This window comes from Balaenoptera acutorostrata, chromosome 2 (assembly GCF_949987535.1).
Source record: "Balaenoptera acutorostrata chromosome 2, mBalAcu1.1, whole genome shotgun sequence".
Taxonomy (NCBI): domain Eukaryota; kingdom Metazoa; phylum Chordata; class Mammalia; order Artiodactyla; family Balaenopteridae; genus Balaenoptera; species Balaenoptera acutorostrata.
The window spans coordinates 27627013-27642980 of NC_080065.1; positions in this window are offsets into that span (position 1 = coordinate 27627013).

The following is a 15968-nucleotide window of genomic DNA, read 5'->3' on the forward strand; positions in this document are numbered from 1 at the left end:
AGCCATTGGTGACACTCACAGAGATGGTGGATTGGGAGGTATCTGGAGCTCTGAATGGTGAGCTGGAACTAGCCCAGTATGTGCCCAGGCTTGCACCAGGCACCCACTCCAGCCCCTCTTGCTTCAGTGCTGCTTCTGGGGCAAAGGTGCTGTTGCCAGGGAGAGCACACACTTTGAGGGAATGGAGCCAGCTTGGACCTGACCCTCAGGGCTTCTGCTCTAGCAACTTGGGACCTGTACCCATCCCTGATATGTGACTGATGGCCACTAAGTATAGGAGAAACCCAGGCTCACATCTGGCTCTGGGTCTAGCCCATTCATCTCCAGCTCTACCTCCCACCCACCCATGATAAAAACTCTCCTCAAAGTTGCTATAGAGGAAACATATCTCAACAGAATAAAGGCCATTTATGACAAACCCACAGCTAATATCATACTCAATGGGGAAAAGCTGAAAGTGTTTTTCTAAAATCAGGAGTAAGACAAGGATGCCCACTCTTGACACTTCTATTTAATATAGTATTGGAAGTCCTAGCCACAGCAATCATAAAAGAAAAAGAAATAAAAAGCATCCATATTAGAAGGAAAGAAGTAAAACTGTCACTAATTGCAGATGACATGATACTGTATATAGAAAACCATAAAGTCTCTACTCAAAAACTATTAGAAGTAATAAATGAATTCAGTAAAGTTACAGAATACAAGATTAATACATAAGAATCTTTTGCTTTTCCATACATTAATAATGAACAATCAGGAGGATACAGCAAGAAAACAATCTCATTTAAAATCACATCAAAAAAATAAAATACACGGGAATAAATTTAACCAAGGAGAGAAAAGACCTATACTCTGTAAACTAATAAACACTGATAAAGGAAATGACAGATGATGTAAAGAAATGGAAAGAGATGCCTTGTTCATGGACTGCATGAATTAATATTGTTAAAATGTCCATATTACCCAACACAATCTACAGATTTAACGCTATCCCTATCAAAATACCCATGACATTTTTCACCGAACTAGACCAAATAATCCTAAAACTTATATGGAACCACAAAAGACCCCAAATTGCCCAACGAATTTTGAGAAAAATGTACAAAGCTCAAGTGGCCATGTTGCCTGACTTCAGACTATATTACAAAGCTACAGTAATCAAAACAGCATGGTACTATCACAAAAATAGGCAAGTAAATCAATGGAACAGAATAGAGAGCCAAGAAATAAACCCACGCACTTCTGGTCAGTTAATTTATGACAAAGGAGGCAAAAATGTACAATGGGGAAAAACAGTCTCTTCAATAAGTGGTGCTGGGAAAACCAGATAGCTACATGGAAAAGAAAGAAATTAGAACATTTTTTCACACCATGTACAAAAATAAACTCAAAATGGATTAAAAACGTAAATCGAAGACCAGACACCATAATACTCCTAGAAGAAAACGTAGGCAGAACCCTTTTGACATAAATTGTAGCAATATGTTTCTGAATCTGTCTTCCGGAACAAAGGAAACTAAAGTAAAAATAATCAAATGGGAACTAATTAAACTTAAAAGCATAGGAAAACATCAACAAAACAAAACAAAAAAACTACTGAATAGGAGAAAGTATTTGCAAGTAATATGACTGATAACGAGTTAATATCAAAAATATATAAATACTACACACAACTCAATAACAACAACAACAAAAAAGCCAACTAAGAAATGGGCAGAAGACCTGAATAGATATTTTTCCAAAGACTACATACAGATGGCAGCAGGTACATGAAAAGATGCTCAACATTGCTAATCAGCAGAGAAATGCAAATTGTAAACCACAATAAGATATCACCTCACACCTGTCAGAATGGCTATCATCAAAAAGTCTAGAAATAGCAAATATTGGCGAGGATGTGGAAAAAAGGGTACCCTTGTACCCTTTTGGTGGGCATGTAAATTGGTGCAGCCACTATGAAAACAGTTTGGAGTTTCCTCGAAACACTAACAATAGGACTACCATGTGACCCAGCAATTTAACTCCTAGGTATATATCCAAAGATAACAAAAACACTAATTTGAAAAGTTACATTCACCCTAATGTTCACAGCAGCATTATTTACAATAGCCAAGATATGGAAGCAACTTAAGTGTCCATTAACAGATGACTGGATAAATAAGTGATAGACACACACACACACACACACACACACACACACACACACAGTATGGAATACTAGCCATAAATAAATCTTGCTGTTTGCAACAACATGGATGGACCTGGAGGGTATTATGCTTAGTGAATTAAGTCAGCAGAGAAATACAAATACTGTTATCACTTGTATGTAGAATCTACAAAATGAAACCAATGAATGAGTATAAACAAACAGAAATAGATTTACAGGTATAGAGAACAAATTAGTGGTTACCAGTGGGCAGAGGGAAGGTTGGAGGGGACAAGATAGGGGTAGGAGATTAAGAGGTACAAACGATCAAGTATAAAATAAATAAGATACAAGAATATATTGTATAGCACAGGGAAAATAGCCAATATTTTATGATAACTTTAAAAGGAGTATAATCTATAAAAATATTGGATCACTGTGCTGTACATCTAAAGCTAATATAATAATGTATATCAACTATATTTCAATAAAAAAGGAGGTGTGTTTATGTTATATAGTAGTTAGATTTTTTAGCAGTTAGTTCCAGGTATGTGTTATAACTTTTTTGAGTTCAATAAATTTTATAAAGGACTTTATGTGCCCTGCTTTAAGATTTGGTTCTGCATATATTTCTCTCAGATATATAAATCTATAAACCCATGAAAGAAAACTATAGTTAATTTAAATCCTTCTTCTTTTCCTTTCTAATTATCCAAAACAGTCAAGAGGTGTTTTATATCAATTTCCACCAAAGAAAAAATAAACTTGGATCTGTAAAAATGCAGACAACTGGATAAGCATATAATTTAAAAATATTACAATTAAAGGGTGAATGACAATAAGTCGTTAAAGATAGTTTACAATGAAATGGGACAATTATTGAGAAAAAAATGTGGGTTCTCAACATGATTTAAGACACTACAGCCATGAAATTAGAGCAAGAAGCATAAAGATGGAGTATATCCAAAGGGTTTATGAAGATGGTAACACTATACAAAATTAATAAATTTCACCATAGCAGTAAAAAGAGAAGTATGAAGTGGGAGAAAATAACATCTGAAAGTAATGGAATGAAATCTGGTTTGACTTGACCTAGAACTACCTGGGACAATAACATCTGGGTCTGTTTTTCACAATAATCTTTTCAAAATAATGTTTGGAAATTTAAAAATTAAGATAAATATGAAATATCAAAACTGCCTTGCTTGCTGTGAAATCCCTAATCTATGGAAATGCATCTGGCCATGGGTTACTGTGAGCGGGCATGAGGCCATACAATGTGTGCATGTTAGAACCTTATAAAAAATAATCTGTTGGAAACTTAGACTGTGGTTTTTGTGTGTCAAGGTGATTTGCATACACCTTAACTCTCATGCTCAGCAGATGCATGTGCCCCATTTTAATGAGGAGTAAAGAAACCTATACACACAGGTAGCTCCAGGGTCAAGTGATGAGATGAAGATGCTGAGCATGCTGTATTTTCTGTTCACTTTCTTTTTACAAGCCACAAAAACAAAGCATTATATTAAAAACCTATTGCTTCTTTTAAGTTTGATTGCCTGTTCAACAATTGTGATATTTGAATATGGTGAAGTATATATGAGATCCCACTTAGATATAATCAGAACTACACTTGGAATAAACAGAGCTGACAGAGGACAAAAACAATGATAAAAGGAAAAATTAACTCTCACGCTTAGTTGTAGACAAGAATTTGGTGAAAAGTTATTAAAACCTAGATATATTCTAGTTTTAAAAATGTTTAAGAATAATGAAAAAAACTAAACAAGCTAAACAGATTAATAAGGAGAAAGAGACAGAAGTAACACTTAGGATTTCTACAGAATGCTCTCCATAAAAATGGACATCAACTGTGAATAAATGGAAAATAATGAGATGAAAAAAACAACTACATTATTCATCAGGTATTCATGTGTGGAGGTAATTAAAAGATATTTTCAAATGTACATCTGAAGTCTCTTTTTACAAAAATCTCACAAAAACATCCCTCCCAACCATGAAAATCATAAATATAAATTCCAGATGTGAAGAAGTTGTTAGAAAAAAGATCTAACAATGAAAGATAAAGATAGAAGAGATTAGAAATTCTTTTAAATAAATATAATAAATATAGTTACAAAATTTATGTGACTATCAAATTTGGGAGGGTAAAGTTATCCAATAAGAATAATTTAATAATCATTTTCCATTTCTAAAATTTTAATTTATGAAATTTATGGAAAACTTGAAATGTGAAAGTTTTTCCAAAATCTATAACTAAAAATTTTATAAAATAGTTGTGTAATATTTTTAAACATTGTGTTATTATTATCACTATCATAATTTTTATAATCATTAGCATACCCCTCATTGTTATTATTTAGTCTGTGTCTCTTAGCAGGAGGGTATATTGACCCATGCCAAAAAAGTCAGTTAAAACTGAAAAATATTCTTTAAAAAGCTCAGAAAACATTGACTAACTTATGAAAAACTAAGAAAATGTTTCTTAAAAGCACTTAAAATCTTTGATCATTATGCAATGTAAGTATAAATTGATAACAAAATATTAAAATGTAATGATTAAAATTTGTTTTAAACCATAGAAAAGAAAATCATAAAGAAGACTACATATTTATTTATGGCAATCAGCCAAGTTGTACTTTGAATAAATCACATGCATATAAAGAAATTACTAAACAATAAACATAGTGCCCTACAATTTTGTTGAGTTCCAGTAACAGAGATCAAAATTTGAGGAAGAAAAGTTGCTAAAATTTGCAAAGAAAGGTATTCAAATGAAGGAAGATAGGAAGGGAAAGAGTTCCCAAAGTCTTTATGGAAGTCTTCTTGAATCGTCAACTGAGTATTTTTCTGAAGATATATAAGGTGAGTCACAGAAGCCAGGAAAGACAATTTACAGCAAGTGAGAAATTAAATCTAGATATCACACAAAGCCAGAAATTGTTTTGAGTTCCCAGGATCTAGAGCAGAGAGATCTTATGAAATAAACAGGGCATTCAATAGTGAACCTATTAAGTACCACACCTTAGAGGCAGAGTATATTAGCTCAAAGGTAAAGGGTACTGTGGACTTGCAAGAAAAATTCTTAGAAGCAAGCCTTCAGACAATCAATCTTTTTTTGTAAATAAGTTAACAGCCAATCAGAAAAGAAGTCTACAACTCTTTGACGATACAACAAAATCCCATAATCAGTCATATAAATTGCTTGATAGCCAATAAAAAATTACTAGACATGCAAAGAAGCAGGGAAATGTGACACATAACCAAGGTAAAAATCAGTGAATAGAAATAGCATAAATGATGGAATTAGCAGTGAAAGACTTTAAAATAGCATTATAAACATACTCCATATACATAAGGATGTGAAGAAAATCAGGGACATAATGAAGAGAGAAATGGAAGAAATTAAAAGAACCACAAGAAATTAAGGGTGATAAAAAATAAAATAAGTAAATTGAAATTTTAATGGGATGTCATTTTTATATGATTGAATGGTGGAAAAAATGATTAGTAAAGAGATATAGCAAAAAAAACTATTCTAATTGAAGCCTTGAAAGGCCCAAAAAAAAAAAAAAATGCCTAACCGATCTGTGGGAAAATATGAAGCACTATAACATACATATAACTGGAGACCAAGAAAAACAGTGGTAGGGGCATAAAAATTACAAACACATTTAAAGAAACAAGGTCAGTTTTTTTCAAATTTGAACAGAACTTCACTGCATCAAGATGTTTAGTTAAATCAGGGGGAAAAAATCAATGAAAATTATCAATTATAATGAAGAAATTAGTTTATACTGATAATAAAAAGAAAATCTTAAAAACAGCCAGAAAAAATAAAGCCACATTATGTACAAAGATAAAAGTATTCCCAGAATTTGGTCAGAAACCATAAAAGACAGATGTCAAAGAAAAAATATCTTTAAAGTGCCAATTTAAAAAGAAAATCTAAAACCTATGATTACATGTTCAGGAGGAAAAATGCCTGAAAGTGAAGGAAAGAAAAACATATTTTAAGAAAATAAAAAGGCAAGAAAGAGGAGGTTTTGCACCACAAGAAATGCAGGAAAATCTTCAGGCAGAATGCAAGGACAAGAGAGGGACATTTACATTTATATAAGAATTCCCCAAATGTTAATATTTTTGTCTTACTTACTTTGTCATTCATTTTATCCATATCTATATCTGTTTGTATATCTACTGTTCTATCCATCTATCTACTGATCATCTACATCTGTCTCTCCATCCATCTATCCATCCATCCATCTTATTTTTCTGTGGTACTTGAAGAATTTATAAATGGAGCTCCTTTACCTCTAAATAATAAAGTATTATTTTCTAAAAACAAAAGCATTCTCTTTGGTAAACACAACATGGTGATTTAATTCAGGAAATTAACAGTGCTCTAACAGTACTACCTAAACTCCAGACCTTATTCAAATTCCATCAATAATGAGAAATATACATATATGCTTTTTAAACTTCTTTAAAACTCAGATGTCTATTTCAGTCTTGTTATTATAAAAATGTTTATTTTTTTTATTCTCAAATTGCAAATTACTTCCAGTGTTTGAAATTATGTTATTTTTAAGAGAACTATATTTTTAAAGAGACAAACAGAAAGAGAGGCTTTAATTTGGCTTTTCTGTTATTCAACAGCTCTTTTCAGAGAGAAAACTGCATTTGTATGGAAGAATTATTTGTGACCACCTAGAGGGGTGGGATAGGGAGGGTGGGAAGGAGGAAGACGCAAGAGGGAAGAGATATGGGAACATATTTATAACTGATTCACTTTGTTATAAAGCAGAAACTAACACGATTGTAAAGCAATTATACTCTAATAAAGATGTTAAAAAAATAATAATGACTGACTAGTAATATATCAACACTAATGTTTTGTAGCTTCTGTATAGAAAATTTTCTGTACCTGTATTTTGTTTTATAATAAAAGGTTTAAAAAAAACAATAAATAAATAAAATTGCTGATCGGATTTACTGGATGGAAATCCCTGGTGTGGTCCCTGGGGCATTAACCATAAAATCCAGAATAGTTTGGAAATGAAAGGAGTTGAGAAAAAAACTTCACAAAGTTTGTCTATGAAAAAGTATGGAGCATTAGGACAATATTGATAAGAGGAGGTAAAATTCTCTTCAACTTTTTATTTTAAGAGAATTGTAGACTTAGAGAAGAGTTGCACAGACAGTACAGAGGGTCACCATATATATTCTGAGGGTTTTTTGAAAAAACATGTTCTTTGTGAGAGATACATGAAGAGCATTTTTAAAAGCTGTTGAAGGTATGTAGCAGACCCGCAGGGTTAGGCAATTCATGTAAGATAATAAGTAATGGATATTATGAGCTTCCTGAAAATACTACCTCATTCAGGGCACTACTAGAGAAGATGGCCTTCAATGTGTAATTATGGGAGAGGAGTAAAAATTATGAGTTCCTATGTAGGAATATTTGGAAATTTAGTGTGATGAGTTTAAAGAGGTTATCTCCTAATGTATTCTTTTTCTGTGTGTAGTAGGTGGAATAATCTTGTCACCTTGAAGTAAAGGGGAAATGAGAGACATTCAGGATGGTGGAGGAGTAAGATGTGATCACCTTCCTCCCCACAAATACATCAGAAATACATCTACATGTGGAACAACTCCTACAGAACACCTACTGAATGCTGGCAGAAGACCTCCGACCTCCCAAAAGACAAGAAACTCCCCACGTACCTGGGTAGGGCAAAAGAAAAAAGAAAAAACAGAGACAAAAGAATAGGGACGGGACCTGCACCAGTGGGAGGGAGCTGTGAAGGAGGAAAGGTTCCCACACATTAGGAAGCCCCTTCGCTGGTGGAGACGGGGGGTTGTGGGGGGAAGCTTTGGAGCCACAGAGGAGAGCAGAGCAACAGGGGTGCAGAGGGCAAAGCAGAGAGATTCCCTCACAGAGGATAGGTGCCAACTAGCACTCACCAGCCTGACAGGCTTGTCTGCTCACCCGTCTGGGCAGGCGAGGGCTCGGAGCTGAGGCTCGGGCTTCGGAGGTAAGATCCCAAGGAAAGGACTGGGGTTGGCTGCGTGAACACAGCCTGAAGGGGGCTAGTGCCACACAGCTAGCTGGGACAGAGTCTGGGAAAAAGTTTGGACCTGCCAAAGAGGCAAGAGACCACTGTTTCAGCGTGCACAAGGAGAGGGGATTCAGAGCACCGCCTAAACGAGCTCCAGAGACGGGCATGAGCTGTGACTATCAGCGCAGACACCAGAGAGGGGCATTAAACGCTAAGGCTGCTGCTGCAGCCACCAAGAAGCCTGTGTGCAAGCACAGGTCACTATCCACACCTTCCCTCCCAGGAGCCTGTGCAGCCCGCCACTGCCAGGGGCCCGTGATCCAGGGACAACTACCATGGGAGAACAAACGGGGCACCTCAGGCTGTTGCAACGTTATGCCGGCCTCTGCCGCTGCAGGCTCACCCCCGCACTCTGTACCGCCCCCCCGGCCTGAGTGAGCCAGAGCCCCCTAATCAGCTGCTGCTTTAACCCCATCCTGTCTAAGCAAAGAACAGACGTGCTCAGGCGACCTAAACGCAGAGGCGGGGCCAAATCCAAAGCTGAACCCCGGGAGCTGTGAGAACAAAGAAGAGAAAGGGAAATCTCTCCCAGCAACCTCAGGAGCAGCGGGTTAAATCTCCACAGTCAACTTGATGTACCCAGCATCTCTGGAATACCTGAATAGACAAGGAATCATCCCAAAATAGGATGTGGACTTTGGGAGAACTGTAGACCTGGGGTTTGCTTTCTGTATGTAATATGTTTCTAGTCTTATGTTTATCTCAGTTTAGTATTTAGAGTTTATTATCATTGGTAGATTTGTTTATTGATTTAGTTGCTCTCTTCCATATATATATATATATATATATATATATATATATAATCTTTTTCTCTTTTTGTGATTGTGTATGCTTCTTTCTGTGATTTTGTCTGTATAGCTTTGCTTTTACAATTTGTCCTGGTGTTCTGTCTGTCCATTTTTTTTTTCTTTTTCTTTTTTTTTAGTATAGTTTTTAGCGGTTGTTATCATTGGTGGATATGTGTTTTCATTTGCTTGCTCTCTGCTTTCTTCCTTTTTTTTTCTTTTCCTTTTTTTAACTACTTTTTAATTATTTTAATTTTTATTTTAATAACTTTATTTTCTTCGTTCGTTCATTCATTCCTTCCTTCCTTCCTTTTCTCTCTCTTTCTTTCCTTCTTTCTTTCTTTCCTTCTTTCCTTCTCTCTTGCTCTCTTTCTTTCTCCCTTATTTTCTGAGCTGTGTGGCCTACAGGGTCTTCACGCTACGGCTGGGTATCAGGCCTGTGCCTCTGAGTTGAGACAGCCGAGTTCAGGACATTGGTCCACCTGAGACCTCCCGGCTCCACATAATATCAAACAGTGAAAGCTCTCCCAGAGATCACCATCTCAATGCTAAGACCCAGCTCCACTCAACGATCAGCAAGCTACAGTGCTGGACACCATATGACAAACAACTAACAATACAGGAACACAACCCCACCCATTAGCAGAGAGGCTGCCTAAAATCATAATAAGGTCAAAGACACACCAAAACACACCACTGGATGCAGCCCCACCCACCAGAAAGACAAGATCCAGCCTCATCCACCAGAACACAGGCACCAGTCCCCTCTACCAGGAAGCCTACAAAACCCACTGAACCAACCTTACACACTGGGGGCAGACACCAAAAACAACGGGAACTATGAACCTGCAGCCTGCGAAAAGGAGACCCCAAACACAGGAAGTTAAGTGAAATGAGAAAACAGAGAAATATGCAGCAGATAAAGGAACAAGGTAAAAATACACCAGACCAAACAAATGAAGAGGAAATAGGCAGTCTACCTGAAAAAGAATTCAGAGTAATGATAGTAAAGATGATCCAAAATCTCGGAAATAGAATGGAGAAAATACAAGAAACGTTTAACAAGGACCTAGAAGAACTAAAGAGCAAACAAACAATGATGAACAACACAATAAACGATATTAAAAATTCTCTAGAAGGGATCAATAGCAGAATAACTGAGGCAGAAAAACGGATAAGTGACCTGGAAGATAAAATAATGGGAATAACTACCACAGAGCAGAATAAAGAAAAAAAGAATGAAAAGAATTGAGGATAGTTTCAGAGACCTCTGGGACAACATTAAATGCACGAACATTCAAATTTTAGAGGTCCCAGAAGAAGAAGACAAAAAGAAAGGGACTGAGAAAATATTTGAAGAGATTATAGTTTAAAACTTCACTAACATGGGAAAGGAAATAGTCAATCAAGTCCAGGAAGCGCAGAAAGTCCCATACAGGATAAATCCAAGGAGAAACATGCCAAGACACAGATTAATCAAACTATCAAACAGTAAATACAAAGAAAAAATATTAAAAGCAGCAGGGGAAAAATAACAAATAACATACAAGGGAATACCCATAAGGTTAACAGCTGATCTTTCAGCAGACACTCCGCAAGCCAGAAGGGAGTGGCAGGACATATTTAGAGTGACGAAAGGGAAAAACCTACAACCAAGATTACTCTAGCCAGCAAGGATCTCATTCAGATTCAATGGAGAAATTAAAACCTTTACAGACAAGCAAAACTGAGAGAATTCAGTACCACCAAACCAGCTTTACAACAAATGCTAAAGGAACTTCTCTAGGCAGGAAACACAAGAGAAGGAAAAGACTTACAATAACAAACCCAAAACAATTAAGAAAATGGTAATAGGAACATACATATCGATAACTACCTTAAATGTAAATGGATTAAATGCTCCAACCAAAAGACATCGACTGGCTGAATGTATACAAAAACAAGACCCATATATATGCTGTCTACAAGAGACCCACTTCAGACCTAGGGACACATACAGACTGAAAGGGAGGGGATGGAAAAAGATATTCCATGCAAATGGAAATCAAAAGAAAGCTGGAATAGCAATTCTCATATCAGACAAAATAGACTTTAAAATAAAGACTATCAAGGGATCAATCCAAGAAGATGATATAACAATTGTAAATACTTATGCACCCAACATAGGAGCACCTCAATACATAAGGCAAATGTTAACAGCCATAAAAGGGGAAATGGACAGTAACACAATAATAGTAGGGGACATTAACAACCCACTTTCACCAATGGACAGATCATCCAAAATGAAAATATATAAGGAAACACATGCTTTAAATGATATATTAAATAAGATGGACTTAATTGATATTTAAATACATTAAACAAAATGGACTTAATTGATATTTATAGGACATTCCATCCAAAAACAACAGAATACACTTTCTTCTCAAGTGCTCATGGAACATTCTCCAGGATAGCTCATATCCTGGGTTACAAATCAAGCCTTTGTATATTTTAAGAAAATTGAAATTGTATCAAGTATCTTTTCCGACTACAATGCTATGAGACTACATATCAATTACAGGAAAAAATCTGTAAAATATACAAACACATGGAGGCTAAACAATACACTACTAAATAACCAAGAAATCACTGAAGAAATCAAACATTAAATCAAAAAATACCTAGAAACAAATGACAATGAAAACACAATGACCCAAAACTTATGGGATGCAGCAAAAGCAGTTCTAAGAGGGAAGTTTATAGCAATACAATCCTACCTCAAGAAACAAGAAACAACTCAAATAAACAACCTAACCTTACACCTAAAGCAATTAGAGAATGAAGGACAAAAAACCCCAAAGTTAGCAGAACGAAAGAAATCATAAAGATCAGATCAGAAATAAATGAAATAGAAATGAAGAAAACAATAGCAAAGATCGATAAAACTAAAAGCTGGTTTTTTGAGAAGATAAACAAAATTAATAAACCATTAGCCAGAGTCATCAAGGAAAAAAGGGAGAAGACTCAAATCAAATGAACTAGAAATGAAAAAGGTAGAGTAACAACTGACACTGCAGAAATACAAAGGATCATGAGAGATTACTATAAACAACTATATGCCAATAAAATGGAAAACCTGGAAGAAATGGACAAATTCTTAGAAAAGCACAACCTTCCGAAACTGAACCAGGAAGATATAGAAAATATAAACAGACCAATCTCAAGCACTGAAATTGAAACTGTGATTAAAACTCTTCCAACAAACAAACGCCCAGGACCAGATGGCTTCACAGGCGAATTCTATCAAACATTTAGAGAAAACCTAACACCTATCCTTCTCAAACTGCTCCAAAATATAGCAGAGGGAGGAACACTCCCAAACTCATTCTATGAGGGCACCGTCACCCTAATACCAAAACCAGAGAAAGATGTCACACACACACAATAAAATACAGGCCAATATCACTGATGAACATAGATGCAAAAATCCTCAACACAATACTAGCAAACAGAATCCAACAGCATATTAAAAGGATCATACACCATAATCAAGTGGGGTTTAGCCCAGGAATGCAAGGATTCTTCAATATACTCGAATCAGTGTGATAAACCATATTAACAAATTGAAGAATAAAAACCATATGATCATCTCAATAGATGCAGAAAAAGCTTTCAACAAAATTCAACACCCATTTATGATAAAAACCCTCCAGAAAGTAGGCTTAGAGGGAACTTACCTCAACATAATAAAGGCCACATATGACAAACCCACAGCCAACATCATTCTCAATGGTGAAAAACTGAAACCATTTCCACGAAGATCAGGAGCAAGACAAGGTTGCCCATTCTCACCACTATTATTCAACATAGTTTTGGAAGTTTTAGCTAGAGCAATCAGAGAAGAAAAACAAATAAAAGGAATCCAAATTGGAAAAGAAGAAATAAAACTGTCACGGTTTGCAATTGACATGATACTATACATAGAGAATTCTAAAGATGCTACCAGAAAACTACTAGAGCTAATCAATGAATTTGGTAAATAGCATGATACAAAATTAATGCACAGAAATCCCTTGCATTCCTATACACTAATGATGAAATATCTGAAAGAGAAATTAAGGAAACACTCCCATTTACCACTGCAACAAAAAGAATAAAATACCTAGGAATAACCCTATGTAAGGAGACAAAAGACCTGTATACAAAAAACTGTAAGACACTGGTGAAAGAAATTAAAGATGATACAAACAGATGGAGAGATATACCATGTTCTTGGATTGGAAGAATCAACATTGTGAAAATAACTATACTACCCAAAGTAATCTACAGATTCAATGCAATCCCTGTCAAACGACCAATGTCATTTTTCACAGAACTAGAACAAAAAATTTCACAATTTGTATGGAAACACAAAAGACCCCGAATAGCCAAAGCAATCTTGAGAAAGAAAAAGGGAGCTGGAGGAATCAGTCTCCCTGACTTCAGACTATACTACAAAGCTACAGTAATCAAGACAGTATGGTACTGGCACAAAAAACAGAAATCAAGATCAATGGAACAGTATAGAAAGCCCAGAGATAAACCCATGCACATATAGTCATCTTATTTTTGATAAAGGAGGCAAGAATATACAATGGAGAAAAGACAGCCTCTTCGATAAATGGTGCTGGGAAAACTGGACAGCTACATGTAAAAGAATGAAATTAGAACACTCCCTAACACCATACACAAAAATAAACTCAAAATGGATTAAAGACCTAAATGTAAGGCCAGACACTGTACAACTCTTAGAGGAAAACATAGGCAGAACACTCTATGACATAAATCACAGCAAAATCCTTTTTGACTCACCTCGTAGAGAAATGGAAATAAAAACAAAAATAAACAAATGGGACCTAATGAAACTTAAAAGGCTTTGTACAGCAAAGGAAATCATAAACAAGATGAAAAGACAACCCTCAGAATGGGAGAAAATATTTGCAAATGAAGCAACTGACAAAGGAGTAATCTCCAAAATGTACAACCAGCTCATGCAGCTCAATATCAAGAAATCAAACAACCCAGTCCCAATTGGGTAGAAGACCTAAATAGACATTTATCCAAAGAAGATATACAGATTGCCAACAAACACATGAAAGGATGCTCAACATCACTAATCATTAGAGAAATGCTACAATGAAGTATGAAAACTACAATGAAGTATCACCTCACACCAGTCAGAACGGCCATCATCAAAAAATCTACAAACAATAAATGCTGGAGAGGGTGTGGAGAAAAGGGAACCCTCTTGCACTGTTGGTGGGAATGTAAATTGATACAGCCACTATGGAGAACAGTATGGAGGTTCCTTAAAAAAGTAAAAATAGAACTACCATACGACCCAGCAATCCCACTACTGGGCATATACACTGAGAAAACCATAATTCAAAAAGATTCATGTACTACAATTTTCACTGCAGCTGTATTTACAACAGTCAGGACATGGAAGCAACCTAAGTGTCCATCAACAGATGAATGGATAAGGAAGATGTGGCACATATATACCATGGAATATTACTCAGCCATGAAAAGAAACGAAATTGAGTTATTTGTAGTGAGGTGGATGGACTTAGAGACTGTCATACAGAGTGAAGTAAGTCAGACAGAGAAAAACAAATACCATATGCTAAAACGTATATATGGAATCTAAAAAAAAATAAAATTCTTTCTGAAGAACCTAAGGGCAGGGCAGGAATAGAGATGCAGACGTAGAGAATGGACTTGAGGACATGGGGAGCGGGAAGGGTAAACTGGGACGAAGTGAGAGAGTGGCATGGACATATATACAGTACCAAATGTAAAACAGATAGCTAGTGGGAAGCAGCCGCATAGTACAGGGAGGTCAGCTCGGTGCTTTGTGTCCACCTAGAAAGGTGGGATAAGGAGTGTGGGAGGGAAAGTCAAGAGGGAGGCGATATGGGGATATATATATATATATATATATATATATATATATATATATATATATATGTATGTATAGCTGATTCACTTTTTTAAAAAGCAGAAACTAACACACCATTGTAAAGCAATTATACTCCAATAAAATGTTAAAAAAAAAAAAAAGAAAAGGAGAAATGAGGCTTTGGAATGAAGGCCTGGAAGGATTAAAAAACTTAGATCCTTCCCCAGTAATTGTGAGGTTGAGTGAGCAGAAGGAGACTGTGGTTTTGCCAAACAATTGGAGGCAGACAGTTCACAAGTCTAGCCACACACCGGGATGTTTGATTTTCTCCCTATAACCCTACAGCTGGCGTAGGCCTGGAGAAGGCAGTTTAAAGAATATGTCCAGAAGTAAGTGTAACTGGGCTGAGGCTGTGAAAGAAAAACAGGCAAAACAATTTCTCAAGCACTAGGAAAAGAGAGGTTGGAATCAGAAGCCAAGGGATTTAAAATATAGAAACAGAAATGAGAAGAAAAGCCCTACTGATGGAAGGAAGTAGAAATGTGAATGGATTGGAAATCCCAGTAAAGAAGAGCAGGCATGGTGGGGACTTGGACCACAAAAGGGGGAAGTATGGTAAATGATCCTAAACTTCCTCTCCAGACTAATTTTTAAATTATTTAATTAAGTTTCAAAATACCCATTGAGATTTTTCTTTAAATTTTATTATACATATACATCCACAAGGGAAAAGTGATATATTTACATTGTTAGACATTCTCAGTCAAAAGCATGTTAAATATCTCAGTCCATGCAAACCTTATTTTTATGTCACTTTGCCGTGTTTGGTTGTTGTCTACAATACAAATTGTAATTGCGTGCACAATTCTCATTCCACTGGGTGTTCACTCTTGTGTCTTTAGAAAATCAAACGTTTAAGTCACCAAATTGATGACTGCTTCTTTAGTATTGACCAGAATTCAATAACAGGG